The sequence below is a fragment of the Gossypium arboreum genome, chromosome 11 (assembly GCF_025698485.1).
Source record: "Gossypium arboreum isolate Shixiya-1 chromosome 11, ASM2569848v2, whole genome shotgun sequence".
NCBI classification, from domain to species: domain Eukaryota; kingdom Viridiplantae; phylum Streptophyta; class Magnoliopsida; order Malvales; family Malvaceae; genus Gossypium; species Gossypium arboreum.
The window spans coordinates 30,147,300-30,155,770 of NC_069080.1; the positions used below are offsets into that span (position 1 = coordinate 30,147,300).

Consider the following 8,471-nt stretch of genomic DNA (forward strand, 5'->3'; position numbering starts at 1 on the left):
ATTACTCAGAAGTTCCTTTAAGAATTTTGCTGAGTTGGGCATCTGGGAAAGAACTTCAATAAAGGGTAAGTTAATATGTAATTTCTTTAAGAGTTTGACAAACTTACCGAATTGTTCTTCTGCTCTGTCTTTTATCATCGCTTTAGGATATGGCACACAAGGTTCATGATTCATACTTACCTGTTTGGGATCATTATTGTTTACCTCTTCTCGTCCTTTGTTCATCACGTTGTTTTGCTGTATTTCTGGCTCAGGTGCAATGAGTCCGTCCTTATTTTGAGTGCTAATTGCATTGAGGTGTTCCCTCAATTAGGTTCAGTATTACTTGGTAAGCTACCTTATGGTCATTCGGAGATTAGTTTGGACAGCTGGCCTATCTGAGTTTCGAGTCCTTGGATGGATGCTTGTTAATTCTTAAGTGATGTCTCGGTATTTTGGAAATGGGTTTTTGTCACCGAGATGAATTTAGAAAGCATCTCTTCAAGGTTTGGTTTCTTCTCTTGTTGATAAGGTGGTTGTTGAAAACCCTAAGGATTTTGTGGCTTTTGATTCCCTTGACCACCCCAGAAGAAATTTGGGTGGTTCCTCCAACCTGCATTATAGGTATTACTGTATGGGTTATTTTGAGATTCAAAGTTATTGTTACCCATATAGTTGACTTGTTCTTCTTCAGTTGTAGGATTGAAGGATTGGTATTCTGTATGCACACCTCCTCTGCTTGAGTCACACCTCATTACTGGATGTACCTGCGTAGAACTAAGAAAATTATCAATCTTTTTATTGAGAAGTTCTACCTGATTAGAGAGCATGGTGACTAAATCGATGTTATAAACGCTGACTGTTTTCGTTGGCTTTATCCTCATAACTTGCCACTGATAGTTGTTTAGTGACATATCCTCTATGAATTCATAGGCATCTTCCGGTGTTTTATTGTTGATGGTTTCGCCAGCAGCTACGTCAATCATTTGTCTGGTCGAGGGAGTCACACCATTGTAGAACGTTTGAACTTGCAGCCAAAGCGGTAACCCATGGTGAGGGCACCTTCTCAGTAAGTCCTTGTATCTCTCCCATGCATCGTAAAGTGTTTCTAAATCCATCTGCACAAAAGAAGAGATATCATTACCTAATTTAGCCGTTTTAGCTGGCGAAAAATATTTTAGTAAAAATTTCTCGGTCATTTGTTCCCAAGTAGTGATAGACCCTCATGGTAACCAGTTCAACCACTGTTTAGCTTTGTTTCTCAGTGAAAAGGGAAATAACCGAAGACGAATGGCATCATCAGAAACGCCATTGATTTTGAATGTATCACAAAATTCAATAAAATTCGCCAAGTACGTGTTGGGATCCTCATCCTACAAACCATTAAACTGAACAAATTGTTGTATCGTCTGAATTGTGTTAGGTTTTAGTTCAAAATTATTCGCAGCAATAATCGGTCTAACTATACTACACTCAGTTCCTGTTAAAGAAGGTTTAGCATAGTCATACATAGTACATGGAGCAGGATTTTAATTAGCTGCAATTGCAGTAGGTAGCTGATCGCCTGGGTTTTCGGCCATCTCTTTGGTTGGGGTTTGAGTATCGTCTTCTTGCTCGTTCTCCATGTATCATAAACTACGCCTTATTTCTCTTTGATTTCTACGAACTGTGCGATCGATTTCTTCGTCAAAAAGTAATGGTCCTAATGGGTTTCTTCTAGTCATAAACTATAAAAACCTGCCAAGAGAGAGAAAAAGTAAATTAATAAATAATAAATAAAATAAAATTGCAAGAAAAATAATTGGCTAAAGTAATAAAAATTTAGTGTTCCTTCATTTCCCCGGCAACGGCGCCAAAAACTTGATCGCGTGATTCGTAACAAGTAATAAATATTTAAAATGAAGATCAAACCTAGACTAACTATTATCACAACGAAAAGGCAAGCGCACCTATCGAACAATAGTATAGTACTGGCAAGATCAGGATATCGTACCCAAGGGAACCAAAAGTACCAGTAATAACTATCTTTTTATTTTCTAGCCTAGGAATAAAAGGATTTGTTTATCAAACTAATTATCTAAACTAATTAACTAATTTAATTAAAGCGAAGACAAAATTTGGAAAAAGACTTGAAGAGAAGCAATTGATAAAGACAACACCCAAGGAGGAATCCACCTAGATTTCACTTGTTATCTGACTCTGAACTGGACGATTTATTCACTTGACTTGATCCGTGAGACTCCCTAACTTATGTTATTATCCCTTTCGAGACTAATAACGTCTAACCCTCAGTTGAATTAATCGAAATTTCTTTCTTAAATTAAAACCCCTAGGGAAGCAGTAAATCACTCTATGGACTCCCGTATTAGGTTTCATCGTAATCCTGTAAAATCTCGTAACCCTATTTCTAGGCGTTCGTTTAACTTGCTTAATTATGCCAAATCTACTCTTAGGCAGGGTCTATTCCTCCTCTACATAAGCACATCAAATCATGAATTAATTTCCGGAATATTAACTCAAGCATTAAGAACACATAATTAAGAACAAATCAAGTATTTATCATACAGTTCAGATAATAATAACAAGATCCATCATAGGTTTTATCGCCTTTAGGTATCTAAGGGGTTTAGTTCATAATAAAATAAGAGTACATCTCAAAAGTATAAAAATAGCAAAACATGAAGAAAACTCTAAAACCCCTGAAGGAATTCCGAGAGAGATTTTCAATCTTGGAGTAGCTTTGGCTTTTGGGATGGATCGTCTGGCTTCCTTCAAGTAATTTCTGGCGTGTGGTTCTGTATTCCAGAAAAGTTCTGGAAGAGGCCTCCTCTCTGGGTCATACTTAGGGTGTTTATATAGGCTTTGGATTGGCTTTCTTCCTCCCTAAGTACCCTTTTCCGTGTAAAATACAACTCTTTGAAAAAGGGACATGCCCGTGTGCCACGGCCGTGTGACATGATTGCCAGGCCATGTTCAATCCGTTAAATTTCCACGGCCGTGTGGGCTCAATGGCCAGGCCGTGTGAATCATGTAAACCTTGGTCGACACCCCCGAAGGCCACGGGTGTGTGAGATGCCTGTGTGGCAAGGCTTAGGCCGTGTGATATTCTCGATTTGGTCTGTTTTGTCCCCTTTTAGCTTGTTTTTGGCTCCTTTTGACTCTTGGTGCTCTCCTGAGTACAAAACATGAAGTAACCGGATTAAGAGCACCAAAATCCACAAATCTAGTAGTAAACATCCATAAATATGCTAGGTATTTGGGGTAAAACTATGTATAATTTGGCATTTATCAGCGCTTTTCGATCATCCTCATGCTAAGCATGCTCGAGATGCCTTGTGGAGACATTTGGCCAATGAGGGTCAAGGATGATTCTTGGGCCGCGGTGTTGAGGAGCCCCAAGTGTCGAGCCAATCGCGTTACATAAGGGCCAATAGAGATGACCCCATTCCTATGCCGTTCCATCTGGTGTTGAATGGCAAGGGTAATGAAATAGGCAAGGTCAATGACGTGCCCGTGTGACATACACCATAGAAAGTAGGCGTCGTGAGTATTGACGACGACAGTGCTCTCTCGCCTTCCTATTATCATGTGAGCCGAAATGGCATGTAGGTACCTCAGAGATGGAGGGAGAGTCGATGCCTTGGAGTGGCTAAGATTGTAGGTGGTCGCGCCTGGTACTAGTGCGTCCCAGCACCGTTAAGGAGAACGATGGATGTGGCGATTGAGAGCATGTAAGTCATTCTCCTCCTTGAATTCCTTTGTATATAAATCCAGTGCAGTACCGAATTCTGGGACGCTGAGCTAGCGGACTAATCCGCCTGGGCAAAATTGTACCGTGTTAGGATCATCGTAGCTCGTCATCACGGTCTTAAGATGAAATGTGGAGCATAATTTCAGCGTGAGCTCGAGATACGACAGCTCAATGATCCCAAAGAAAAGCTCCCAAGGGTCGGTGGTTAGGAGAGCCCGAATCGCATCAACCAATTAAACTTTTTCTACTACAGCCCAGTCGATGCAGCAGCCCGCAATTAAAGGTTGGGCCTGGAGTATTTGGAAATGTTTTTCTTAGGGCCTGATGGGGAACCTCAAGAAAGGGTGACGAACTTCTGCGGTAGGACCCGAAGAAGATGACGCTCCCTTCTTTTTCTTTGAAGTAGGGACAGCGGCCTTTTTACCACGTGAAGACGACATTGTATGCCTGCAATTGGATACATTAATTCGTCATGATGAGTAGATAGGGGAAAATGCGACTAAATTCGAAGAGGAAAATCCATAAATATGTTCAGCCACAATTACTAAGTTTAGCAAAAATAATAAGTTCAATGACCTACTTTTGTAGCATTAGCATGGTGATATAAGTAAAAATGGAAAAGAGGAATGTATCATACTATACGAATGAACATAAATGTCAACACAAGAGGCATGAATATTTCAACTATCCTAACCATGAATATGCACTTCTAACTAATCAAGTGGAGTAGAGAAATCATGTAATGAATAAGAATTTGAACAAGGAAAAGATGATAACTTGTTCTATAAATGACATTTGAGTGATAGAAAGATGAAAATACTATGAAAAATATAGATTACTATGATAAATAGCATTATAAATTAGTGAAATAAAAGAGAAAGGAGTAAACAAACGCTAAAGGAGAGAGGTTGGGTGTCGAAAATGCAGTTCGAACGGGTGCACGGGCGTGGTAGGGAGGGCGTATGGACTTGGGTTAGCGTTTTTTTTTGGGTGAAAAAGACAATGAATAGTGCAGCCTATTTATAAATAGATTTTGAGGCACACGGCCAGGGAACACGCTCGTGTTCCCCAATTTTTGCCCGTGTGACTCGCGAATTTTGAATTTGGGTTCGTTTGACTTTTAGTCTACGCCCGTGTTCCTTGGGCGTGTGGGTGCGACTTTTGATGAAAAAAAAAACAACCTATTTTCCCACAACTTATTCTAGAATAACCTATTCTTAACAATTTATGGCATTGTATTGCACGACCGTGCCTGGCTTTGTTCGCTTCTCCCATGGCCGTGTATGTCGGCCCACGCCCGTGTTCGTTTAATAGGTTCAACCACGGGTTTTAGATACGGGCGTGTCGCACGCCCATGTTGTTTTGGCAGGTTCAGCCACGACCATGTCGCACGGCTGTGGCGATTTATCATAACCCGTGTTAGGGAAATCTTTCCCTTATTTTCACACGGCCCTAAGCACGCCCGTGTTCTTGGCCGTGTCTGTGTGGAAAAACCTGTATTCAAGATCTCTGTTAGTAAGTTAGGTGTTAAATACTAAAATTTGAAGAAATTAATATTGTTAGTGCTCGGGTTGCCTCCCGAGAAGTGCTTATTTATAGTCTAAGCTCGACTTACCTCTCCATTGAATGGTCATGGTGGTTCGAGGAGTTTATACTCCTCATTCCTGCTATCATTCTCATCAAAATAAGGTTTTAGATGAGTGTTGTTTACCTTAAAAGTGCTGAACTTGGGATGACTTACCTCAACTGTACCGAATGGGAAAATGCTAAGTACCATAAGAGGGATTTCTTCGTTCGGTGTGGTAGTGACAATGTTAGGATCTGCAGCATCTAATAAGACTTTATCTCCAACCTTAAGTTGACGTGAGAAGGTGTTGAGCTCGTCCTGGCGTAGTTTTGGTTTATCATGTGTTCTCAGTTTCTGCGTCCGTCATTCATTTAGCTCCTCAATTTGTAGCCTTTTATCTTCATGAATAGGTCCTCTGCTACTACTTGAGAATGACTCATGTGTTTCCTTCAGACTCATTTTCTGCAAAGTAGGTTGTACCATAGTGTTAATTTTAGTAGAATGGTTTAGACGATCACCTTCAATTTCCGATGTGGCGCCAGAATTGCGAGCTTGAAGGGTGATTGTTTCGTCTCCCACACGGAGTGTGAGCTCACCTATGCCAACATCAATAATTGTTTTAGTAGTTGCTAAAAAGGGCCATCCCAAAATCAAAGGAGTGTTGCTATCCTCCTTTATGTCTAGAATAATGAAGTCAACGGGAAATATAAATTTATCGAATTTAACTAGCACATCTTCAATAATACCCTTAGGGAATCTTATAGTTTTATCTGCTAATTGAATGCTCATCCTAGTCTGTTTGGGATTCCCAAGACCTAATTGTTTGAACATTTTGTAGGGCATGACGTTAATATTAGCCCCTAAATCAGCTAATGCATTATTAACATCTAAACTCCCAATTAAGCAAGGAATCGTAAAACTCCCTGGATCTTTTAGTTTGTTACGTAGTTTATTGTATAGAATAGCTGAGAAAACTGCATTTAGCTCCACATGCGACGCCTCGTCCAACTTCCATTTATTTGCTAAAAGCTCCTTTAAAAATTTCATTGCGTTTGCCATCTGCGATAGAGCTTCAATAAACGGTAAGTTAATATGTAATTTTTTTAAAAGTTTAAGGAATTTACCAAATTGTTCATTTGAGTGGTCTTTTCTTGTCGCGGCACACGAGGTTTATATTCGACATTCACTGATTTTTTTTATTATGACCTACCTTACCTTGACCTCTGCTTACCACAGTTTCTTGCCTCGGTTCAGGCTCAGGCTCAATAAATCCTTCTTCATCTTGAACATTAATCGCGTTGAGTTGTTCCCTTGGGTTGGGTTCAGTATTAATTGGCAAGCTACTTTATGGTTGTTCGGAGATTAGTTTGGAAAGCTAGCCGATCTGAGTTTCAAGCCCTTGGATCTACGCTTGTTGATTTTTAAGTGCTGTCTCGGTGTTCTAGAAATGGGTTTTTGACGCCGAGATAAATTTAGACAACATCTCTTCAAGGTTTGGTTCCTTTTCCTGTTGATAGGGTGGTTGTTGAAAACCCAGAGGATGTTGTGGTCCTTGATTTCCTTGACCGCCCTACGAGAATTTGGGATGGTTGGGTTAATTTGGGATCTAGAGTTATTGTTACCCATATATTGAACTTGTTCCTCTTCGATGCTAGGGTTGAAGGGTTGATACTCTGTGCATGCTCCTCCTCCATTCGTCTCGCACCTCATTACTGGATGTACCTGAGTAGAACCAAGTAAACCATCAATCTTTTTATTTAGAAGTTCTACCTAGTTTGACAGCATAGTAACCAAATCGACGTTATAAACGCCTACTGTTTTAGTTGGCTTAGTCCTCATGACTTGCCACTGATAGTTATTCAGTGACATCTCTTCAATAAACTCATAAGCATTTTTAGGTGTTTTATTATTGATGGTTTTGCTAGCAGCTGCGTCAACCATTTGTCGAGTCGAAGGATTCAGGCCATTATGGAATGTTTGAACCTGTAGCCAAAGCGGTAACCCGTGGTGAGGGCACCTTTTTAGTAAGTTCTTGTATCTCTCCCATGCATAGTAAGGAGTTTCTAAGTCCATCTGAACAAACGAAGAGATATTATTACGTAATTTGGCCGTTTTAGCCGGCGAAAAATATTTTAATAGAAATTTTTCGATCATTTGTTCCCAACTGGTGATTGACCCTCGTGGTAACGAGTTCAACCACTGTTTAGCTTTGTTTCTCAATGAAAAAAGGAATATCCGAAGATGAATGCCATCGTCAGAAATGCCATTAATTTTAAATGTATCGCAGAATTCCAGGAAATTTGCCAAGTGAGTATTCAGATCCTCATCCTGCAAACCATCAAACTGAACAAATTGTTGTATCATTTGAATAGTGTTAGGTTTTAGTTCAAAATTATTTGCAGCAATAGCAGGCCTAACTATACTTGACTCAGTTCCTGTTAAAGTAGGTTTAGCACAATCATACATAGTACGAGTAGCAGGATTCTGATTTGCTAGTTCAACGTGTATCGCAGGAGGTAGTTGATTGTCTTGGTTTTCAGCCATCTCTTTGGTTGGGGTTGAGTATCATCCTCTTGCTCATTCTCTTTGTATCTTAAGCTTCGCCTTATTTCTCTTTGGTTTCTGCGAACTGTGCGATCTATTTCTTCTTCAAAAAGTAGTGGTCCTGATAGGTTTCTTGCAGTCATAAACTATAAAAACCTGCCAAGAGAAAGAAAAATAAAATTAATAAATAATAACAAAATTAAACTTAAAATTAAATTTCAAGAAAAATAAATGGCTAAAGTTATAAAATTTGAGCGTTCCTAATATCTTAGTTCCCTGGCAATGGCGCCAAAAACTTGATCGCGATTTTTGTGTGATAGGTTTTAAATATTTATAAAGAATCATTCTTGAAACTGTACCTATCGAATAGTAGTATAGTTTTAGCAAGACCGGATTGTTGAACCAAAAGGAACTAAAAGTACTAGTAATGACTGTCTTTTTATTATCTAGCCTAAGAATAAGGGGGTTTTGTTTTAACTAACTAATTATCTAAACTAAGAATTTGCAGAAAGTAGAATTGGGGAATTACTTTTGGAAAATGATTGAATTAAGACAATACTTAAGGAAAAATTGGGGAATTACTTTTGGAAAATGATTGAATTAAAACAATACCTAAGGAAAAATCCACCT

General features: G+C 39.3%; 2 non-coding genes across 2 annotated transcripts; both read left to right on the plus strand.

The window, feature by feature from the left end:
• Window positions 1–1,023: 1,023 nt before the first annotated feature.
• Window positions 1,024–1,130, plus strand: LOC128284867 (small nucleolar RNA R71). Its single transcript, XR_008275287.1, has one exon. It is a non-coding gene; the product is annotated as a small nucleolar RNA R71 (small nucleolar RNA).
• Window positions 1,131–7,296: 6,166 nt separating this feature from the next.
• On the plus strand, window positions 7,297–7,402 carry LOC128284553 (small nucleolar RNA R71). Its single transcript, XR_008274977.1, has one exon. It is a non-coding gene; the product is annotated as a small nucleolar RNA R71 (small nucleolar RNA).
• The last annotated feature ends 1,069 nt before the right edge of the window (window positions 7,403–8,471 follow it).